Below are 24,640 nucleotides of genomic sequence, written 5' to 3' on the forward strand. Positions count from 1 at the left end.
GCCAACTCAAACTTGGTTCCTTAGCGCCAGAGTCTACAGCTCTGACCATTAGGTCACATCCAGGTAACAAAGAGGTAGGCAGGTCTTGGGCTCGAGGTTCTAAATGGACCTCGACCAAAGCCAGGCTCCAGGCTCGAGCTTTCAGTGTCTCGCCCTCCTGTTAGCAGAAGGGCTTCATTTAAAAACTATTTTACTAAATCAAGGAGACGAGATTAAATAAAATAGTGGCGTTTGGTATTCTGGAACGAAGGGGATTTTTCTCACCTCAACTGAATGATAACCATCTCTACGAAGAAATCAGGGAGAGGAAAAAAATTTCAAATACCAGATGACACATAAATCTCGCGAGAGAACTAGATTTTGAAAGTCGCAGAGTGGGAAATCACGAAGTTCTCGCGAGAAGCGTGTTGGTGCAACTAGCAAGCGATCACCTCACGTGTGTGCTGGATTCGACCGACTGTAAAATCCGGTGAGGCACCTAAAGTATTAAAGCATGCGCGAGGGGATCAAGTGGGTAGAGACGCAAGTGCTAATGTCCGTCCCCCGACAACTCCTAAGGTAGTGGTGGGCACCGCAGTGACGTTAGGATGTCGCTCAAGGGCTCCCATCTCATCTCCTGAGCCCTCGTGAAAACTGAAACAAGTAAGGTTTAAAATCGTGACAGGGAAAGCGTTGTGTTAGCTCTCCGAGTTATACATTGGAATGCGGGGGCGCAACAGTATAGAAACTAATTGATCTACCGAATTGGCTTATGACTGCGGAGTTCAAGAAAAGTATACCCAAAAATGAAACGTAGCCTTTAGCCAAGACCAAGCGATACCGTGGGCAGAAGTAGACTGACCATTCACTCGTTAGGCTTAATGACCATTGTGCCGAGTTGTATTAAAGTCTACCACTGGTCGTTTAATGCTGCTTCACTAGAGGTTCTTACATTCTTTCCTATAAGCTCATGGAAAGGTAAAATGCGCGTCTATAAAGAAGCTGTGTGTGTTTGGGGAGGCAGGTGGGCGGGGGGGTCATCTCTGCTGCAACTATTGTTTCCCAGGTACAGTGTGTTCAAACAATCATTGCTTGAAATGGAAATCAAAAGCTCGGGTACCTACTAACTTCAGGTATCACGGAATACCCGGTATGGAGACGTGTCCATACTGTCCCATTTTAACTAATGCAACCTAGATAGTAAGTGCTGTACTAACCCTTCCAGACAAAATAAGTGCATGTAAATTTAAGTCACGGCAAACCTTGGACTTTCAGTCACCTCGTGGCCCTTGTTAAGCGTGCTGGCATCAACGCTTCAAGTTCGTCCCACAGTGAGGGTTTATCTAACCTACTTTGGTCCATTGAAGACCCTAATGGGCGCGTACCAGTAAACTCTCGTTCGTAGGCGAGTACAATTGATGAAAACTACCAGATTAGCACCCGCAGCGATGTAAAGCCCAGTTTTCCCGGATATCATGCAGAACTTTAGTCAAAGTTTATTCTAGTTGCATGATTAATTGAAATCATGACAAACGTTATACGGTAAAAGAGCCCAAAAGGAAAAACGATACAAATCCAATTAAAAAAGTCATCGCAAACTAGGAGAAGTAAACCTAATAAAAAATATGTAGCATAGCAGTGGAAGAGTTGCCGTTAAAACTCGCAGCACCCAGAAGGTCGCTAGTAGTCTTGAACAAGTACTGATAAGTGTGATTGCAGATCTATGCTTCCACAAAAGGGAAGGACAGTCGTCCTGCAAGTATCATTGTTAAAGTGCAAAAGGTGCTGATACCTTTTGACTGTAGGGCCGTTAACGCTATCAAATGGGAAACTTGCCGAACTTGACCTGTGTTCTGTTGCTCTGTAATTGGGTATTAAACTTTCAACTTTACTTTCACGAGTGATATTTCTTAGCATGACTAAGGCAATCGCCATGAACTAAGTGAATCTGGAACAATCGCCTTTTAGAGAATCGATAACCACCGTATTACATGCCCTGATAACTCAACTGTCTAAAACTTTAGTCAAGAGTTAATTTGAGGCAGACAGTGTTCCAAAAGGCGATTCAATACATCTGTATAAAAAGGCTGTATTGAAGTATGACCAATTTTTTCTTTGGCACAAATTGATAGTGAACAATGTTCAGAGGAAGTCCTCATAATCTAGTCTTGTTTTTTTTCTTTGAGAAAATCACGTGCCCTAATCGATGCAATTTTATAAAAGGTTGTACTTAAGCAAATATGGTTAATTAATGCAGGATTCGCCTCGTGTTTTAGGACAACTGCCCATTATGATAAGAACGTTTTCCTACAAATATATCAACCTCAAATATATGCAAGTAAATGTGAGTAAAATGCATCAACCTCAAATATATGCAAGCAAATGTGAATAAATGCAAACTACGCCCAGACTGATTGGCAACATATTGGCTTACATTGAAAATTTAAATCTACGGGGAATAGCACACCAGTATTTGATGAATCCCACCATGATGACTTGTACTATAGAAGAAGTCTCTCTTCCCCCAGCCATGTTCTAAAGAACGTATATGTGGACCAAAGACATGTAGTCTACAGCAGATTATCAGTATTCAGAGTTCTATGCTAATATTCCCTTGAAAAATAAAGCAGCTGCCTACTCCTGTTGGGATCAACTAGCGGGAATCCAGTGTAGCCTGCCTCCCCTGAAAAGAGAGCATGGTGTTTCAAAGACGAAGACTGCCAGATGAGACTAAGAATCAAGCAAGAGATGAGAAGACCTCCTCAGGTTTCAGAATCCCCAGTGCAGTTGAGACGCACCCGTACTCAGAAATGTGATTCAAGACTTAACCTTCCAAGAAATCCACTTCAGCTAAGAATGCTTAGGGTGTAACCAAAGGAACCCTCGTTCTAGTCAGTCGGTTTTTGTTAAATCCCACCAACTCCAAGCATGGTAGTGTGAGAGGGAGGAAAATTCAATCAAACTACGGTGACTGCTGTGGTTAAGAGATGCTATAGCAGGCCAAGGAGAGGTGCACAAATTGCACTATTTTGTATTGCAATGGGCTGCAAGTGTTATTTGGAGCACTAGCCCTCTGGTCATAGCCACACAAAGTTTAATGATAATTCAGGAGGCTGGGACATAAACTGCCATATGAATTATGTCATGCACATACTTATAGACTTCCCTGAATTATTGTAAAAATATATTAAACATGTATAGTGATCTGTCTCATGCTTATCATTCCACATCCTGATGTATTGTGAAGTTTGGGGTCAGACCCATTGGTATGATCACACCTTGCTGACTTGCATTTGCTGACTGAATTAGATGGAACAGTGTTGGTTTTAAGAAGGCAAGGAAAGAGAAGGAGTGTTGGTGGGGCAAAGGTCTGTAATTGCCCTCAGAATGGCTATCCTTTCCCTGGTGTTGTACCCTAAGCTGTTGGGGGTGAAGTGGTGCTGTCTGGTGGACAGTGAAAAACCACAAGAGCTCATACCTTTCAGCACCTTGTGCGGTGTGCACTACTCTTTATAACTGCATTTGTGTGTCTTGTGGATGTGCAGAGGACTCTATATGGCATTCCCAGACTTGTGGAGTGGCTTCTACCCATGATACAAAAAGAAGACTTTACTACTTTTGCAAAGTGGACGGCAGTCTCCTAAACGTTGAGTAATAGCAAGTGAAGATCGTCGAGCATTTTAAAAATGTTTCGGTATATATTAAGGTCCCGGCCTTGTGACATGCTCACACCAGATAAGATGCTTGTGGAGCAGCAACCATCTGAAAATTTGACTGTAGGGTTGGGGACACCTGTTCCATCCAATGCATAACACTGAAGAAAAGCAGGAAATCCAACGGCTGAAATGGGTTAACCCAAAGCCAGCACTCAACTTTTTATATATTTTTTTTAATAATTGATGACAGGAGCTCTTACTGCAGATATCTAAAGGTTTCTATAGCCATACCTAACAAGGTAATGCCCATCCATAAAATCCATTTGAACAAGAAGGCTTTGATCACTTGTTTAAATCCATTGTATAAACCCAGGCCTTGCCCAGATTCCCAAATCCTCTGGAAACTATGATGTTTTATTAATTAAATTAGAAAGGTAAGGGTCTGCTCGGCACCAAAAGTCGTGAATCAGTAAAGCCCTTCCCTAGTGCTTGCTATTTATTGGAGTAAGGACTGCCTCCTTCTCTAGTCCATTGAATACAATGAAGTGTCTTCTACTGAGAGGAACATGCTCTTCTGTATTTCATTTAATACCGCAGTGACGCATCCTAGTTCTATAGATCCTTTGAGGGCTTTGTATCTTGCTTTGTATTTGGCCTCCTTATGAGCCAACCTAGCTCTGTCAACCTACTGAAGCAAATAGACTCTGATCCTTATCCCGTTCTTAAACTTAAGTGGAGATTGTCCGCACTTGCTTCCGCCATAGATTGATTAGCGAGTGTTTATTGTTCTGCAAACTCTATAACGATATTCGGAAGAAGTTTCTGGTCCCTTTATTAAATAGAAAGGGTTTCCTACAGGCCAAACCTGCATTACTTTACTTGCAAATGTTAAGCAATACGTGGGATATTTTTAACATTGCTTCCTTCTTAGTTGCTGCTGCTAGGATTAGGGGGAAAATTACAAGACATAATAAATAATACATAAAATTAATGTTATACTATAGCTTATGTACTCTTATGAATTGAACAACTTTATTTGTAAAACTGATCCCCTTGAGAAGTACTTTTAATATTATTAGTCTTATTGCTGCTATTATATGGAATGCGGAAATATTATAATTTTATATTTTTATGAATTTTTGTCTTATTGTTATGTAATTCTTTGTAAGAAATATGGTTGGGTGATTGATTATGATATTGCTATCTTATTGCTGTATTTATTTATGAGTGTAGTTGTTTTGTACTTTTATGATTTTAATTAATCGAATAAAGTGGATTGATTAGCGAGTGTAGTCTTGTGCCAAGTTTCCATATTATTAATTCTTCAGAGAAATTGTGAGTTTGCCTCATTCTGCAAATTTATTAAAGACAGTGAGATAAATGGACTAATTTAGTTATATACAAATATTTGCTTTTCAATTTATCATTGTCGTTATTTATGCATTTAATCAATGTGTTTCTCAGAATGAGTAAAAGCAGATGCTTGTTCTGGCCTAAGTGTCCTAGAGAGGCATGAGGTTCATGTTATGTCTGTCCTGAAAATACAAATATTTTGCTGGTGTGCCAGTTCTTTTGCATAAAAGGAGACATTTACAAGTGATGGATGTCTCAAAACACGTTTGCTTCCTTATTTTTAGTTGTGTTTTTGTACCCTTGCTATTGTATGTCCCTGATTTTTGCTTTTTGAACTTGGATCTTCTACTGGATTTACTTTTGTATATTCATCTTTCCTTTTCCCCTGAATTCGGAGTGGGTTTGATGCCTTGCCATTAACGTCTGTCTTAATCTTCCATCAAGATATATAACATTACAAGGATTTTTTTTTTAAAAACACTTTGTTGTTTTCCTTCTAACTGGGACTCTCTTAAGAGACACTAGACTCCTTTCACATGTAATATAAAAGCAGGGTGGCACATTGGCTACTGGCAGGGTCATCCTTTCCTCATATAGTCAAGAAGACTTAACAGACTTCTGAAGGCCCTGTCCTTAACAGTTTTGGACTCTAGATCGTTTGCTTTCTGAGGCACTGTGTAGAATTTAGATGGATGGTACCTTCCGTAGCCCACTAAGAGTTTAGGAAAAAGAACTGTCGGGAAGGACCAGAGGCAGAGGTCTAAACCTTGAAATGGATTGGTTGCTCAATGGCCATTGAGTGCCATTCTCACCAAGTGCCCAAGACATTGTTTAACTTTCGGAGGTTCCACACTATCTTGACAGCGAAGTTCTACGTTCACTATGAAGTTCACAGAAGTTGTTCAGACGTTCTTAAGAATAATGCCTTAGCTGAATTTGAGTTGGACCTATACCTGAACCATTGAGGCATTGTTAGCTTTTGAGATAATCAAGGTATAAATCAGAAGTTGAAACAAGTAAGAGTAGGAGCTGTCCACAGTATTAATCTTTGTATTCAATTCTTCAGTGATGCTTTCACCCCATACAGGGAGACGATAGGGCGCTGTTCCAGCTATGCGTGTTATTCCCCAAGGCAAATAGCTTGGTCTTGCCGGGATTAGCTGGAAGGTGGTTGTGGTCCAATTAGTCTATCCGTTGGCAAGTGGCTGCCCAGCGTGCCCACGCTTTCAGTGCAGACATATTAGCCTGCTGTCCAGCTTAGTAATGACCTGCTTGTCTCATGGTAGAACTGTAACTGAAGGATGTAATAAGATTGGCTGGAGACTGGATATAAATGTTAGAGTATAGATTTCAGGTAGGAACGTTATGTAATCCCACGCAAAATCGCTGACTTGTCCAAACTGAAGGAGAGGAATGGCCAACTTGTCTGATTTGACGGAAGGGGAGCAAAAGAGTCTCAAATGGCCTGGCCTGAAATGACTCCAACCATTTCAACATCATGACTTCCATGTCAATCTTGAATAGACACTAGTTCCGTATCTCATGCACATTGATTTTGAATGTGGATTAGAGATGAGGGTCAACTCTGCCATATCGTCATCATGAAGTATTGACTTGATCTGGTTCAGGGCAATGATCAGTGCTGACTGCTATGACGAGGGTGAGTTCTTGATTGTCAAGCATCCAAGGTGTTACACTCTTCCAGTTTGAAAAGTACTTGGTGGCCAGCTTCTCTTGTAACTTGCCCAAAGTGGATGCAAGAGTGATGGACGGTTAGTAGTTGTCACACCATCAAGATTCTCTGGGGTGAAGACGCAGCCCCCATCTTTGTAGAGGATCCAGACCTCAATTGCCAAACTTGTATTAATCAACAAAGCACAACTTCTGGCTGTACTGAGAGGCTATAGTTGAGCAACGACCTTTGTAAGAGCTGGAATTGGTCCCAAAAATTATCGTCAGAACAACTGATTGTGAAGTAAGGCTAAAGGCTTTCAAAAATGGACCAGACTAAGCTGTTTTATATGTGCACAATTCACCAAGTATTTCATTGCAAAGTGCACTTGAAGATACAAAAAAAAACATTGGCAGCGCTGTCATCTGCATAACATTTTATTCCATTTAGCTTGTTACAACTGAATCTGTATTCAGATACCCACTTCTTTTTTTACCGACCATACTCCTCTGGTGCAGAATAGTATTATCAACTCGTAAGATGACATGAAGTATACCTCAGGGCTCCTCCTTTTTACTAACATTTTATTGCTGTTGGTCACTAAATTATTACCAAATTCTTTATTATTGAATTTTGGAGAATTTCCTCTGACAGTATAACAAATTCTAATGATATGTGGAACTGCACCCATGGACAAAACATTTGACTGTAGAGTCACCTTTGTTAATTTCTGAAAAAGTATGTAACCTAGTGATACTTTGTCATAGAGCTCTCCTTTGGTCCCCAGATGACTGCATTGTTTAAGGGCTTCAATTTTCAGCTTTCCATGCTTGAGATTTCTTTTCTCTCTTCTCTAACCACATTATAGAATAGTAATTAGTGGCTTGTTAGGGATGTGTGTTGCATACTGCAACAACATCTTCTGGACAGGCCTTCCTAAGCATCTCAGTGTAGAAGCATCCCTCCCTACACTGCCCTATCACCCATAAACCAGATCATGTAACTCTTGATTTGAAGTCTGTCTATTGATATCCATGTCAAGCCAAGGATTAAGTTCTAGAATGTGTGGGCCACTTATACAGTATGCTCAAGGAATGGCAAAGTGTACAATGCTGGCACAAAACTATATCTGTGTAACCACACTCCACACAGTTACTGCAAACCTTACCAAGCAAAATGTCAAAATACTAAAATTTTATTCCAGTGAGTACTAGGTCCAAGACTCTGGAATGACCTGAGGCCTAAATTGGGGGTAGACCGCACAACTGTTCAGGTCGGCATTTGACTGAACATCTTTTGCCAAAAGGCATTGGCTAAAGAATAGTGGAAAGAGAATGCTTGAATGCATCAAGTTGGACCGTAACTAAGTTTGGTAAATTTCTGTTAACCACTTGAATTCTTAGTGCACCAGAGTAACTGTAAAGTATCTCTGTAGCATTTTATAAGAATAAACACACAAGATACACTAGAGTGCCCCACTTAGAGGTTTATTGTATTTCATCTGCGGTCATTTGGATACTTCCTCCCCTCATGAGCTTCAGCAGAGTGACGATCTAGGGTCCGAAACCATTGCCAGGCCACAAGATAGACCCAAGTATACATGATTTTCGTGTAAACATTTACTCATGACTTTTTTTGTAGGGTTGTAAAATGTATTGATAATAGGTGAACACTTCTCTACTAGAATTAAATTGTTCCATCTAGTTCAGATTGTGTATACCATTAGAAAACCTATAGATATGCTTCCCAGAGAGATTATTTCACTCTTGGGCAGCATTGTCTAGCTCAGATTGTCTATACCATTAAAAAAACGTATAGATATGCTTCCCCAGAGAGTTTATTTAAAGTGGTTCTAGTCTCGTCCCTGAAATGAGAACAGTGCTCCTCATACAGCTCTGTACATCCTTCACCTCTTCCATATGACCAGCCATTGTTTTCAAGCACATCATAAAAAGTGTCTTGTTCTTGCTTGTAGAAACTTGGAGTTAGTGTTCGTTGCTTTAGAATTCTGTGAGTGGTTGGGAGGTTGACGTGTTTGTGAGGTAGCTTGCTGTATTATCCTGGAGTAAACATGCTCCAAGCTTAAGATAATGTGTTGCCTCGTACTTAATTGCCACACCTCTTTCGGGCCATAAGGATCTTCCAAGCCACCGCCGTGCCTCTTTGGAATTACCTATTTCTACTCCTTGAGTCACTGATCACAATGATTTGGGGCAGGAACAAACGGAGTGCTCTGGAGGCGGCTTCTTCCTCAGATTGCTTGAGGGTACATGTGGGCAGGTGGTGCAAATACTGATTGCTGTAACAGTGGGTTTCTTTGTCTTACTGATTCATCGCAGTGCAACACACAGTGCGTTGCAAGCCTCATTTGATTAGTCCTGTATACAACGTGGATCCTGGTACAATGCTGGAGGATGCATTCTAGTTCCAAGCCTCGTTTCGCGTCTTGATGAAGTTAGTGGCTGCGTATTAACATTTAACAGGCATCAGGAGGCTCTTCCTTGTGTGCCTCAGTGTGCGGTGATACGCACACCTGATAACTGTGGCAAGCTCTATTTTACTTCAACTCTGCGTGCAGCAATACTAATACTTTAGGAGAATGTGTTTTGCAGTGAATTGTGTGTGGAGATGCGCTTGCACAAGAGCACTGTAAATAACAGCGTGTGATCATAACCAAGCTTTTAATTTAAGAGGGAAAAAAACCAATTGCCATCCTAAATATAAACTACAGACGCGCTTGTTTTATGCCTGTTGCCTGCTGGGATTTACATTTGTCATTGATGTGAATCCACAACATTAACTATCCAACGCCGAGACTCCTAGTGCTTATATGTACAGCCCGTTGAACCATAATTAATGGTGAAGCGCACCACATGAAAGTCTGTCACTGTGACAGCCCACAGTGTTAGAGAAGAGGGTTTTTAAAACAGAAAATCAAATTTAATCTTGGGGAATGTGTTACCGTTCAGTTTTTTCTGGGGATTGATTGCATGTTGATTCAATAGGGGTCTCTTTATCAGGTTTGTCGTTGATTTGTGACAACACAAAGTAAAAACTCACCACTGTTACTTGTACAATCAGCACACATTACATACAAATACATGGAGGCATTCCTGGGTGAAGTACCATATAGCCTGCTGATAGACAGTGACAGAGGGATACAGTCCAGCTGGCAGCGGGTCCTCCTCGCCGTTTCCATCCTCATTAATCCACAGGCCGTGCTCCTGGTGGTATGGGCGGGCTCTCTATCCCCAGGGTGTTATCTCACCCTAATAGAATATTCATCTGTTTCAGAAACCCAGTCTAGGCTTTCTAGGAATCCAACAATTTGTAACACTTATTCGGGCAGCCTTGCGCACTGTAGACCACCCTCTCCCTACAGTGTGTCATGTCTGTGGCCCATTGTTGGGACTACATGATCTTCTGGCTATTTCTCGTTTTGGCAGGACAAAACCCAGTGTGTAGAAAATAAGCTGTCTTCTGGGTAGGTCCACGTCGTTGGATATACCCAATACAGGGAAGTGTGTGTGTGTGTGTGTGTGTGAGAGACAGGTGCCCCCAGGATGTAGGTCAACTTCAAGGTTCTCATCTTCTAGCATGATTGTGCAAATGGGTGTTCCCAAACCGTTTGGAAAAGGTCCCCTCCCCGTCCTCACATTACAATTGGGAGTCTTTGTTCTACCTCATCTTACACAACCTTTGCCTGTGATAGCAGATCCTTTGTCACTCGTTATTATCACCACCGCCTGAGGATTCATTAGGGTTGCTTTCCAGTCGATGTCCTCCATCGAGCCAAATTCGGCCTCCCACTTGAACCTGAATAGGTGGAGATTATCCGTTCTGGAATTTGAGTGTGCAGTAAGTATACAAGATAGCCTTGGAGGCCATTTTCCAAGAGTATTCTGCTTTATGTGGGGCTCCATTTTTCATGTTATCCCCATGAAACACCCTCTATGCATGTTGTGTGTTGGATCTGTAAATATAAAAAAAAAAAAACTGAGAAGCCTCCTGTTGGAAATCGGGCAACCGGGTTAGCAGTCACCAGGTTCCCAGCACAGTGGTAGCTTGGCTCGAGCGGTTGGGGGTCAGGCACCGTGTTAAGCGTACGTCACACCCTCACAATAACATGCGTTCATCCGTTCCAAAAACGACACTACACCGTAAAAATTATGGAAGTCAAGATGAAAATATATATGTCTTTATCTTATTTTCTCTTAGTTGCAGGCTTCACATCATAAATACAATACAATAGGATTTTCCTTCAAAAGAGCAGGTCAAATAAACAATGCTACTTCGGAATTTCAACAAATAGGTTCAGGTCATCATTGAGCAAAGAATAAATAGATGTGCAATAAATACAGACGGCAAATAAATACAGTCAGACAATAAATACAGTGCAAGAATAAATTAGTGGAAGACAATAAATAAAGCACCTTCAATAAATAAGGTAAAACAATCAATGACAATTACAGATCAGATCATTTTCATGAGGTTACTTGGTCTTACTTTGCCCATACACAGCTTATGGTCATTTGGATGGCATGGGGGTGTCCCACCTAGATTGGTCAAGGCTGGGGCCTAAGCTGAGGCAGAACAAGGGTAACCTAAAGATCTGGCCCTCCAAACTACACAGCCCTTTACGGAGGTCACTGTACCAGTCTCAGTTCACCCCTGGCACTCCCAGGCTGGTCCTAACACCCCTTTAACCCCTAGGATGGTCTTTTAGGGCTCCACGGGGCCTCAGACGCCCCCTCTACCACTTACTGTCCCTTCCTCGACGATCGGCTCCGCTCGGCGCCGCGTCGATGCCGTAAGGCGGCGCCGGCTCGATGTCGCCGGGCGGCCTCGGCTCGATGTCGCCGGGCGGCCTCGGCTCGATGTCGCCGGGCGGCCTCGGCTCGATGTCGCCGGGCGGCCTCTGCTCGATGTCGCCTTCCGGCGTCGCAGGGACACGGTCTCCCCGCTTCCGGGTGTCTCCGGAGTGCGATCTCCACTCCCGACCTCCGGCGCGCTTCACCTCGACCTCAGGTGACTCCCGACTCGACCTCTGGCGGCTCCGGGTACGACGTCTGCTTTCTGTCAGCGCTGCTTCTCTACCTCAGGCCCCAGGTCTCCAGGCTTCTCGACGTCAGGACTCCAGGAGGACACCGCTGAACAGGTCAGGAGCTTGCTGTTCTTCCTCTTTAAGGCCTGTTCCAAATGTTCAGTTCCTTAAGATGGTTCTTCTGGTCTTGGTCCCACACAGGGCTTTAGGCTGGGCTTGGTCAGTAGGGACTAGTATCAAGGGTGGGTTTCTGGACCCCACTCAAAGCACTGGTTTCCACCTCTGCTGCCTTACTCCGACCTCCTTCTATATCTGTCCTCTCTCCTCTCCAGTAAGATGCCAACTGCCACCCTGAGATGGCCTCCCAACATTCTAAAACTGCCTCCCACTATCACAGGATTCTAGAATGTTCCAGAAGGCTCTAGAAGCCTCCAGTGAGTTCTGGTTATGTCACAGGTGACAATGGGTGGCCACCATTTTGTGTGTCAGGCCCTCAGACAGAAGTTCCAGGGGTAGGGAAAATGGCTCCCTGACCCTGCATCAACACTAAAGTCTGGTGGTTCCCAAAAAGGAAAAATTATAACAGGGTTTGAGGCAGAAGTGGGACAAAATAAATAATGATGAGGAGGGACCACCCAAAGGGCTGACAGGTCTAACACCTCCAAATCATATTGGGTAGTTTATTTCTGCTTTCTAGGTTGTCTATTTTGCTGTTTAACCTGTGCAACCATGCAAGCTGTTAACCCTCTGCTTCTGTTTCTAGAGGTCCCAGGGGACCCACCCAGAACATGTGACTGGATGCTTTTGCGACTTAGCTCAAGCCAATTCTCAGACCGGAGTGGACAAACTACTTCTTGCTGCATCCTTTGAGTTATGAATGAAGGACCGTTTTCGAACAAAAGGGGAGGAACCTAATTAATATCGGGAATTTCTTAAGAAATTAGATAACAGATTTTGCTATCCAGCCCAGCTTAGTAGTGTTGAGGTACATTAAAAAAAAAAAAGCTCAGAAACGAAGTATGCAGATACCTACATTACTGCTCTGGGTAGATTGCTGTTTGGGTGTGAATTTGAAATTTTCACAGATCAGCTTATGTCAGATCAGTTTGTCAGTCAATGGTTAGACAAACAGCCACCGGAAACTGTTAACTTGTAGAAACCTGTCATTGAAGGATGCTATCAAAACGTGAACATAAAGATTTCACAGATCTCAGTGAATCTCGTTCTGAAGCTATGTGCGTAGTTCAACTGAAGCACAAGAGAGTTGGAGGCAACAAATTTGGAGAAGTTAAACTAAGGACTTTTATTTTAGATGTGTCTGTCAGGCCCATGAAAGGAAGAAAGCTGTGTTCCACCAAAAATGTTGTACATAGATCCTGCAGATAAACTGGACATTTTGCTAACGTTTGTCAAAATATGAAATCGAGCGAGAACAAGGTAGTTGCTGTGGTCCAGGAAACGTTTTGGCCAATCCCAGTGAATAAAATGGTGTTGATTGTCTTAAAAGATAATGTTGGAAACCTTGAGAGATTAGGGGATGCGATATGCAAACGGGGCGTTATTGAGCCTTTGTCACGCTGCAGCTTTCCTCTCTTGAGGTTGCATTCAAATGTAGTGGTGAGTTGAAAGTTTGCGTGGAACTTCAGTCTCAACAAGCAGATGTGGTTGGATTCACCTCACCTTTGAAAAATAAGTGAATTGTTGGGTATTCTGAATGGTTGACCAAGATTGATCTTGCCACAGCCTCCACCGTGTGGGACTGGAGACAGAATCTAGCAATTTCTTGACGATTGTCTGTCCCATTTGGTCATTTCAGTTCTGCAGGATGTATTTTGGGCTGGCTTTGACAGCCTTTGTTTTTTAATTAATTTGTTTCCGCTTACTTAAGGATATTGGAAGGGTGGCAGTCTTTCAAGATGATATTCTACTTTATGCTGGCAATGTGAGGAATATGAGTGTATTTCGGACAATGTTGACAATTTTTCGAGACTGGAGGTATCGTGAAAGAAAAAAAGTGTGCTTCTTAAACAGAGTTGAGTTTTGGTTCATGTGATACAAAGGATGGTCTTTAGCCGTGTCCAGGGTTGTTCAAAATTGTCTACACCCTGCCTCCTAAAGACTGAGATGAGAAAGTCCTTTTTGGGGCTGTGTGAGTTCTATGCTAATTTATTCCAGAATATGCCTTATCTGAAATGTTTGAGTGCTAAGTTGAAGAAGGTCTCATTTGAGTGGGATGCGCAATGTCCGACTACTTTTGAGTGGATTAGGAAGTGCATGACCGATATTAAGGTCCCGAAGCAATATGATTGCAGTCTACCCTGTTGCATCTCTGTAGAGATCAGTAAATTTGGGATGGGGGCAGCCCTATCTCAGAGAAGTGATAAAGATGAGGTGACAGTGGGTTTTGCGTTCAGGGTTCTTAGAAATGCTGAACTACATTAGTCGAGTATTGAGAGAGTTGCTCGACGGGAGACTTAGCTAACTGCCAAGTGAGATTGTGGTGATCCTTTGAAGCTCAGTGCCTGCAGTCCTCTAAAGCTCAGATAGCAGCTGTGGGGCACTGCATTCCAGCACCAGCCTATTGCAAGGCAGTTAGGGAATGGTTTTCCCATCAGAAACTGCCACGATTGCTGGATTACAGGCACCACTGACATGTGGGTCAGCGCAGCATCTCTACCGCCCGTGAACTGAGTGGCAAATAAGTTATTGGCCCAAGTCTGGAGATCTAAAAGGCAGTGGTAAAATAATCCCACTCACCTGCAGTACACTTGTGACTCAGGAAGCGGCAGCGTGAGAAACCCTGAGTGCTGCACCGGAGGAACCATACCAGTGAATTAATCAAAGTAAAGAGGACTGGCTGAGTCTGTTCCAGAGTAGTACAGGACTGCAGAGATGACAGTAGGTGCAACTGACACCAGAACACATGGCCAAAATGTGTCTAATCCAGCCTTCGTCTGAGCAGTAACCCACGGGGAATTCCAACTCGAGCAAAAACGACGCAATACAAGTTGTATAGTGAATAAAAAAACTAAAAATAATCGCGAAGATATACCGTTGGTATCTACTACATATACCCTGGCTGTGCATGCTATAAGACGCACTGCATTTCACTGGTCCTGACGAAAGCCACTTTGACCCTCTGGGGCTACTACAAGTGGCTGAAACATGTAGACCACACCCAGGATAACCTAAATAAGGATACACGGGATCAAGATAATATCCCATATACATATTCACCATCTATATATTTTTTTTTTTTAATTTTCCAAAACCTTTATTTGCAGGTAGGAGATACACAGGGCCAGCTGCCCACAGTTCACTTGACAATAACTGGGCTCCGCCCAAACGGGCGGGCCACCTCACTGTCATTTAACACAGCCATTCAGCCGACATCCCGGGGGACCGGCGGCGTCTCAGTTGCCCAACGTGTGACAAGTACATCTTTCAGAGACTGACTGCATATTGCAACTACGCCACTGCCAGCCTATATAAAAGCCTGTAGATATCTCGGGGAATCAGAGACTGTCAGCCTGAACTGGCGAACCCAGCCACACTCCCATGCACTCCACTCACATCCCCTGCCCCCACCCTCCCAACGCACGTTCACTGTCTCCTCTGGTCATCATTCCCCGTCTGTGTGTGTCCACCGTCACGTCGGCCCAGCTCAGCCAGTCACCACACTCCGCCACTATCAGTCAGATTTCCACTCTATACCGCGCATTCACTCACGTTGCCCCCGCCCCAATGACCCCGTGGGTCCTACTATAGGCCTTCTCACAAGCCCCTCGGACAATCGTCCTTGCCTACTCGCAAGCCAGCGCCGCTCTTCCACACGGTCACTCCAAGTCCGGATCAGAGGTCGGGGCGCACTCGGCAATAGCACGTACATCAAGCTCCTCCCCCTGGGCAGTCTCCCCGGCAGCCGGCTCCGGGGCCGCAGCCGACAGATACGTTCTGTATAACCCCCTGAAATTCTTGGGATGACTTTTCGGCGGCAGCAGTTCGCTATACGTCTCCGCCTGCGTACTGCAATACAGCATATCACTGGCCCACCGTTTCTTGGTGGGAAGGGGCCCCCTCATCCAGCAGGCGGCAACAACCCTTCTAGCAATGAACAACGCCATATCCACTAAGCGTCGCAACGCCACCGGAAGAGGCCGGGAGTACCCCAGCAGCGCCAAGGCTGGGTCGGGGGTAATCTCAGTGCCCAAGACCCGGCTCAACTCAATGAACACCTCAGCCCAAAACTTAGCGATTCCAGGGCAGCGCCAAGCCATATGCATAAAGTCCGCCACCGGGAAATGGCATCGCTCGCACTCTGCAGATGCCCTGAGCCCGTACCTATGCAATCTTTCCGGGGTATAGTACACCCTCTGTAGGTACTTAAAATGCACTAATCTGTGCCGGCAGTTGAGTGATATCGTCTTGGTGCTGTCGCAGCAGTACCTCCACATCTCGTCTGTGAACTCTAATTGCAGGTTACCCTGCCAGGCTAGCCGCGCCGTGGTGTACATACGCGCCGTTTGCCGGTCTCCCATTCTTTTAAGATTCGAGATCAATTTAGGCGGCGCTACCGTTTTGATAATGTAGGTGAGTTCCGGAACCTCCGGGGGCTCTGCCATGCCCGGGCCTAGCGCGACCGATAGAGCTCTGCCAACCCTGTGGAACTGAAAGCGCTGCAGGAGCATGTGGGCAGAATGCGCCAGCCAAAGCTGGTCCCATGTGTCGGGTACCCCACAAGACTTACTTTACTTGCGAAGTGATTCCGCAGAGACGACAGGAACACCCGTCCCTGCCCCCACCTGACCTCTCCCGGGATCAGGACCCAACAGGGATGAGATGGGCGCAAGGAAAGGAGCCAGAAAACGGGAATGAGGTGGGAATGCGTGGAAGGTGCTGCGCAGGATATCCCCGGGGCAACTGGAAAACAGAACAAGAATGAAATTAAGTAAGATCCCCTGTTTCCGCCCCTTATCAAGCCTTCCCTAAAACACACACAAGCGTTATCCTGCCAGGACTCACCGGTGTGTCTGCTGATCCAGGCCTTCAACTTGCTTAAGACGGATTTGAATACTCCAGGGGCGTTCCCCAGCATGGACCCCCTTGAGAAGGTTCGAGGAACTGATGGATGACTCGCTCCTGCGCTAGTCACTATAGAAGAAGGATTGCGCAAGGTTCTGACTCCCTATAACTTAAGAGGTGGCGCTTCTGCGCTGTTGGAAAAAAGGAAAACAAGCCTGTTGGTGTTTCCAGTGCGGAAACCAAAATACACAAGGTCAGCGCTCCAGCGCGGTGAGACGAAACAAAGTGATTGGCGCTCCAGCGCGGTAGCGAAGACAAACAATATCCGCTATTCAGCGCGGTGAACTAAAACTCAAAAAGCTATAACAAGATATGCGCTCCAGCGCGGTGTACAGGAAACCGCAGGTGTTGCCGCTACAGCGCGGTAACCTGGAACACAAGGTAACGCTCCTACGCGTTCCGCAACTGTAGACTGGTGCTCACACAACGGTAGGTAACAGGAATCCTCCCACTCGACGTGAGCCTCTGGCGAAATCTGAAGCACAGAGCCGGCGGGAAGCGCGGGCTAAAAGCGTTTCCCCCGGAAGTGCTTCAGTGGTCTGCAAGAACTAGACCGGGGCTCGTCTTCCAACCGGAAGTGAGTCTCCCGGCAGTCTTGTGTGTGTTTACAGGATGTCGGGGGAATGGCAACCGCTGTGACCCCGACACCATGCTTTGACAACCCCATCCGCGAATAAGTCCTCCATCCGCGCAATGCCCAAGGCGCCCAATGCCTGGACCACTCCTCTCTCCCTCAGCGGGGGAGCCAAAGCACCCATTCCACCGGCAGCAGAGGGGAGTACAGAAGAGCACAGTCGTGCGCCCTCAACGCCTGCCATGCATGAGTCATGGCCTGGAGGGAGTCCAGTCGCCCTACCGAGCGGCTCGCCGTTTGAAAAACTACCGCAGGAAATGGGAGCGGATCCGCGAACAGACGCTCCAAAATGACATGTGGGACATCAGCACTGGCATGTATCCACGCGTGTAGGTGCGCCGCCTGTGCTACCCTGTAATATCTCTCCATGTCTGGAGCTCCCAGCCCTCCCATTTCATACGGAAGAGTTAACACCTTCCATTGTACTCTAAGCTGTCTGCCACCCCAGGCCAACTTAATTAGAGTTTGGGTCAGCTTCTTAAAGAAGGCCTTAGACAATACGATGGGGATGTTGGTGAAGAGGAACAAGAATCTCGGTAAGATGACCATTTTCATAATGGCTATTCTGCCCAGCAGGGATAGGGGCAGTCGATTCCACGACTCCACATCCTCAACCAACTTGGCGTATGCGACTCCATAATTTTCTCTGAGTAGCACCACAGGGTCTTTATGTAGCCGGATCCCCAGGTACCTAACCGAGTCCATTGCAGTGGATAGTCCATTGGGAAAGGCACCGTGACCGGCGTCAACGGGAACGCCAGTGACTTGCTCCAGTTCACCTTGAGGCCGGACAGCGCTCCGAACCTGACCACTTCCCGTAGTATGGACGAGAGATTCTCCTCCGGGTCCCGGACATAAAGCAGCGTGTCGTCTGCATACGTGGAAATGCCTATTTGATAGGTGGGAAAAATAATGCCCTCGTAGCGGTGGTACTCTCTGATAGCGCACGCCAAGGGTTCCGCCACAAGGGCGTAAAGGAGAGGGGAGAGAGGGCAGCCTTGCCTGGTCCCTCTGCTGACCCTGAAGGCGTCGGTGACCCGGTCGCCCATTCGTAGCCTGGCTGTGGGCTGATAGTATAGTGCTCCCAGCATCTGCAAAAAGGGCTCCCCCAATCCGATCTTGCGTAACACCCGTACCATAAAGGGCCACTCCTCCGAGTCAAACGCTTTTTCCATATCCAGGAAAATGGCCATGGCCTTGTTTCCTGGGCGCACATGTTGCATGGTCCCCAGAACCGTGCGACTATTGTATATAAGGTTTCTGGCAGGTATAAATCCCCGCCTGTTCCGGCGCCACAAGTTCCGGCACCAGCAGCGCCAGACGCGTGGCCAGCACCTTAGCGTACAACTTTGCGTCCACATTGATGAGGGAGAGCGGCCGGTATGATCCACACACGTTAGGGGGCCTCCCTGGTTTCAAAATAGTGACTAGAAGCGCTTCGCGCATAGTTTCTGGCATGTAGCCATCTTGGCATATGCCGTCGAATAAGGTGATCAGATGGGGGAGGAGCTTATCTTTGAATGCTTTATAAAATGCCACCGTCAGCCCATCAGCCCCGGGGGCGCTGCCAGACCTCATTCCCTCTAGTGCCTCCAAAATTTCGTCCTGCTGTATGGGGAGCGACAGGAACTCCCTCTGAGAGTCGGATAAAAAGGGCATTTTGATATAACTGAGGTAGTCCTCTATTTCCTCTTCCATCTGAGCGGACTTGGCTGTATAAAGCCCCGCGTAGTAGTCCCTAAACTCGGCACTGATCGCCTCCTCCCCAGTGACCACTGTGCCGGCCCCGTAACCAACTCGTCGATGACCAGGGGCTTCCTGCTATTATGCAGGATCCTCGCTAGCAGTGAGCCCGGGCGCTCGCTCTCCCCGTACGCTCGGGCCGTAGCATACTTGCCCATATGATGCACCTCCCTGTCCGCCTCCCTGTGATATTCCGCGACCAACGCTTGAATCTGGGCCCCCACCGCAGGGTCCGCAGATGACTGCTGGCTCTCCTCAAGTGTTGCTAGCTGAGTCTCTATAGCCTTAAGGCTCCCCCGTATAGATTTTAGGACACCAGAATGCTTGGCCATGCCTCTGATGTAGGCTTTGAACGAATCCCAGACCGTGTGGAAACTCTGGACCGAGCCCAAGTTGTTGTCGAAGAAGGTCTCTATGTCCTCTGCCAGGTCACCCCGGAACACCTCATCTAGTAGCGAGTATGGCGGAAACCTCCATGTGAATAGTGGGATACGTTTAACCGAGGTATCTAATATTAGTAGTAGCGGGGAGTGATCTGAAAGCGTGCGTGGGAGGACCACACAGCCCTTGACCAGCGCCAGTAGCGACTGTGACGTCAGCCAATAATCTATTCTAGTGTGGACGTCGTGGTATGCAGAGTAGTGCGTAAATCCCCCCCTTCCCGGGGTGCCCTTGTCTCCAGGCGTCCACTAAATCGAGTCTGGTGAGCTCAGCCTGCATGCGTAAGGCAGCAGCCGCCGGGCGACGCGCTGGCCCAGAGGAGCGGTCCAAGGCTGGGTCAAACGTGAAGTTAGTCACCCCCCCCCCACACCATGCGGGCGTGTGTATAGCGACGGCAAGTGACGGCCAAGGCCGCATAGAACTCAGGGTTGTCGTAGTTGGGGGCCATACACGTTGACTACCACTAAATCATGGCCCTTCCCTTCGCACCGGACTATCAGATAACGCCCGTCCGAGTCTGCTTCTAGGACCGTCAGCGCCAAATTGGATCGAGGATTCACCCAGGTGATTACGCCCCTGGAGTGCGAGGTGAAACCTGCCGCAGCACTGTTACCCGCCAATCCCCGCGCATTAAGCATGTGGCTCGTGAGGGGGAGGTGCGTCTCCTAGAGAAGCGTCAGATCGATGTGATGCCTACGTAGGAAATTCAGCACTTTCCTCAATTTACGAAAATCATTCAACCCCCCGCACATTCCACGTAAGCGCCCTAAGGGACGCTTTGTCATTACCACCAGACAGTTCACTAGGGTCTCCCATCACACATACTCTGCATTACGGCGGTTGCGGCCCAATCGTCCCAGTGCAAAGTGCCACCCACCGACAATGAGCAGACGACTAACGCCAGACACACCACAATAAAGCAAACGACGTACCACTCCACAGTACGTGCGAACCCCCCACCCCGGTCCCCAACCCGCCCCCCCGCCCACAGCCGACCTCCCCCCAACCTGGCCAGACAGGTCCCCCCATCCACCCTCCCACCCCGCAAACGAACAAACACACCCCTCAAACATCCCCCGAACCAGACCCCGCAAGGGCCCTGCTAGTCAACAGCTCTGGGGCCGAGGTTACCAAGCACTGCAACAATCACAACCTGGCAACGAGCCAGAGAATAGCGCACCTCGGTCGCCTCGCCCTCGAGTAGCCTTGCTGCTTTTTGAGCTGCCGTCCCATCTCCTGCAAGGATGTCAGTGGGCTCCCCACAACCCCCTCCCGTGGTCAACCACACTATCTGGCGGATCAGCGCACGTGGCGCCGAAAGGCCCGCATCCCGGGCCCACCCTCACCCAGGCTTTCTCAGGCCCTAGCAGGCAAACTTCTAACGCGACCCCAATTAGGGCTCCCGCTCCGATACTCCCAGCGGGCGGGCCAGCCCGCATCATGCCCAACGCAATGCTCAGACTCCCATGAGTACAGATCCGAAGGGACTGAGGAGTACACCACATTCTATGGCACCAAAGGAAAAGGAGGGGCACCCCGTAGTTCCGAAATGCCGGTTTATCAGCAGCAATTGTCTGTACAGTTCCAAGCGTCCCAATCACCGCCAGGGCAGTACGTGTCCCACGAACAGCCTATGAGGCCAACAGTCTGCCTGCATGTTATGCCCGGCCTCCCACCAGTAACTAGTCCTGCCCATCCAGGCCCGAGGCCGTCTCCGGAGTGTCCCCTGGACCCCTGGGGCTACCCTGCCGTTCCCGAGACCATACCTTCAGTGATTTCTGGAGTTCCCTCGGGTCAGTGAAGAAGTGCGAGTGTCCTTGCCTGTTGATCCTGAGCCTCGCCGGATAGAGCATGGCATAGTCCAGGCCGAGATCACGCAGCTGTTTATACGGTGCGAACTGACCTCTCCTCCTGGACTTTTGCCGTGAAGTCTTGATAGATCGAAATGTCCATGCCCTCATATTGCAGCTTGCCTTTTTCCCTGGCCATCCGAAGCGCCACGTCCCTGTCCCTGTAATTCAGGAGCTTCGCGGTGATTGGCCTCGCCGGCGCTCCCGGCCTGGGTCGCGGGCCCAGCGATCTATGGGCTCGTTCAACCACAAACATGGGCGAGAACACGTCCTCACCCAGCAGGGTACGCAGTAATTTTTCAACAAAGTTCCATCGTCGAGGTCGATTCCGCCACCCCCGTTTTACGAATGTTCGATCTTCGTGAACGGGCCTCCAGGTCCTCTGACTTATCCTGAATGACCTGCAGCAGCTTGCTGAATTGTTTGCGGTCCGCGTCCCACTCCGTCTGGGCTGCCTCCACCTGCGAGACCCTCCTCTCGGCCATGTCCAGTCTCTCCGAATTTTTATCAACGCGCTCCGACATGCGGTCCATGCGGTATGTGAGTGCATCCAATTTGGCATCGATTGCGGTTAAGCTACCCTGCAGGCCCTTCTCAATCGCCACCAGCATTTCCCTGATGTCCGCTCCTGCCGAGCCCTCCGCGCCCGCGCTGCCGACGGGTGCCTCCTGCTGGCTGATCCCTTAGGCTTGCGCGGGTCAAACGAGAGTTTGGGCTGCGTTTTATCTCCTTTCCCCATGTCGGTGACTCCCTGCCGCCGCGCCACCAGGCCGGAGTGTCCCGGTCAGTGTCGTGGCAAGTTCCGGAACCCCCGGGGTCTCAGGGAAGCAAGGGGGCACCAGGATAGCAACACCGGACTCTTTTCAAGGGCGACTGCCCAATGCACACCCGTGTCCGGAGTCGCGGCACTTCGAGGCCCCAACACGGGACCGTGGACCCGCGTCACGCCGCTCCGGACAGCACCCGGGGCCACCTCTCTCCACTTACGGGCCTCCCCAGCTCCACCGGTCCAAGTTGGGCGTCGCGTCCCCGGGGCCAACTGAGCAAGCAACACTCACCCAGGCGACGATCCGGCTTAATGCGCCCGAGCACCTCCTTCGGATCCCTTCAGGCGCTGGGGGGCACCCCGATGGGCACCGCCTGTGTGGCCGGGGTTCCGCCTCGCTCCGTCAGTCTCCGCAGCCCCGCCGCGCCCGCGGGAGCCCGGCGTCCATGCACGGGGCCCACAGCAGAGGGCTCCGCCGCTCGTTGTTCCCCAACCCTCGGGGGCCGCGCGCCGTTCCCCAACCCTCGGGGGCCGCGCGCCGTCAGTCTCTGGGGCCTCCAGGCCGATGTAGGCGCCGCTACAACCGTCGAACGCTGTCAGGGCCAGGGTCAGGGCACAACAGGCACACCGCTACTCGGGTGGGGGCTCCAGGACCCCCAGCGCTCCCCAGAGCCGTCCTCACCGCCGCCAATTCAGGCCGCCGCCCCTTCGCCAGAAGCGCCGGGAGACCGGGTCAGCGTCTCCCGGCAGGGCCGCACGTCGACGCACGCTCTCCGGGTAGCCACTCACTACGGCCCGGGGATGACGGCCCAGTCCGGCGCACTCGCCTCCGCTCCCTTCGAGCGTTCCGTTCGGCTCCTTCGGTGGCGGCAGAGGGCCGCAGCTCGCACCACCAGAGTCCAGGGGGACTCCCCCGTCAGTTGCACCGGGCAGCTCAGCAGCACCGGATCGGTAAGCGGATTATGTGAGGGCCGAGACAGAGAGCGCTGCGCTCACGCGTCCGCCATTGATGCCGGCAAGCTCCGCCCCCCACCATCTATTTTTAACATTGACCGGGAATCCTCAAACCCCAAAATATAGGAAATTTTGTGAGGCCTCCCGAGCCAATTTTAACTTTCCACCACATCACTTGCACACATCGTAAAAAATAACCAGGGTGGGAACCCAATGATGAACCAGGTCACCTACTAGGTAGGTAAGTGAGGGTTCTTTAAAAAAAAAAAAAAAACACCCCGGGTTCCTGTGTGTCCCAGAAAACAAACACAAGAAGGGACATAAAAGGATCGAAGAAAAAAACTCCAGGTGGCTGATCCGTTCTATTTTTGTTTGGAAGTATTATAGTTTGTGTAGACGAACGGAACAAGACTTCTCTAATTGTTTATATTCTATTCCAAAGTGGCATATTGGGCATGAATTGACATGGTTCTCGTTTTTCCAGACCTGTACTCTAGGGAGGGAGAACAATTTAGCCCCATCAACGTCAAATAAACATAATTCCTAACTCCTGTATGGTTGATCCTTTGTAGGGGAGGAATTGTATTTGGGGGATCCATGCAGATTTCCACCTACATTATTTTTCTTACGACATCAGTGTAAACTGAGAAAGCTTGTACACAAGATTCAGAGTTCCCTTTAAGTCTGGTGTGAGAACTCCTTACGTGACTTGAAATTGTACCGGCAGTCTCAAGATTGGCTCTCGTAAGATGCACAGCTGGGTTTGAGGATTTAGAAATAATGTTGCATTGAGACTATTACTTTGAAGGCAATTTTTGCATGTTCCTGCGAGTGCGTATTCTCTTATAGGGATATAGGCCAGGAGAAATTAAGCTGTCCTTCTGTGAAGGAGTATTAGTATGCACCCCATCTAGAGAGACCTGGGCTCACTCTGAGATCCATTGGTCCTCATCCTCCCACAGAGATCCCATAGGGCTTTGTGGTGCTGTATCGCGAGGAGTAAAAGGCCTTCTAAGTTACCAAACCAGCCAACACAAATATCTCCAACATTTGACACTCAAATGTTGAAGCCAGCAAGCCAACTCCTTTTCACAGAGGCAATTGCAGGGAAAACTCAAAAGCTCGCAAAAGTACAGGAGGCAATGGCACAAGACACAGCACTAGAATCTATACTTAAGGAACTAGTAGCCTCACAATCATCTAGCGCCTCAAAAGAAGAACATAACCCAAAGACGTTGGTGAACATTGCTTTCCTTAGACTGACTTCTGTCGAACAAGTGTTTGTGTGTGTGTGTGTGTGTATATATATATGTGTGTGTGTGTGTATATATGTATATTCACTTTATAGTTAGATCAGGTAACTATAACTTGCGCGCCCACAATAAACTGCTGATGACATCACATATTACATCACTCATGACATGGTCAGTGACATCACTCATGACATCAATGATGACATCTGAAAT

At 48.0% G+C, this 24,640-nt stretch overlaps 1 protein-coding gene across 9 annotated transcripts in view; it reads left to right on the forward strand.

Moving 5' to 3' along the window:
* The first annotated feature begins 346 nt into the window (after positions 1 to 346).
* Positions 347 to 24,640, forward strand: part of SYCP3 (synaptonemal complex protein 3) — a 920,669-nt gene continuing 896,375 nt past the window's right edge. For 3 of the 9 annotated variants that reach the window (XM_085653275.1, XM_085653270.1, XM_085653271.1), the window contains exon 1: positions 505 to 642. The gene's annotated coding sequence lies outside the window, so the exon portion shown is untranslated. Of the gene's footprint in view, positions 470 to 504; positions 643 to 24,640 lie in introns of those variants that run through there. The other 6 variants (XM_085653276.1, XM_085653269.1, XM_085653268.1 and 3 more) reach the window with 5 other exon arrangements.

Source organism: Triturus cristatus, chromosome 4_1 (assembly GCF_964204655.1).
Source record: "Triturus cristatus chromosome 4_1, aTriCri1.1, whole genome shotgun sequence".
In the NCBI taxonomy this organism is placed as follows: Eukaryota; Metazoa; Chordata; class Amphibia; order Caudata; family Salamandridae; genus Triturus; species Triturus cristatus.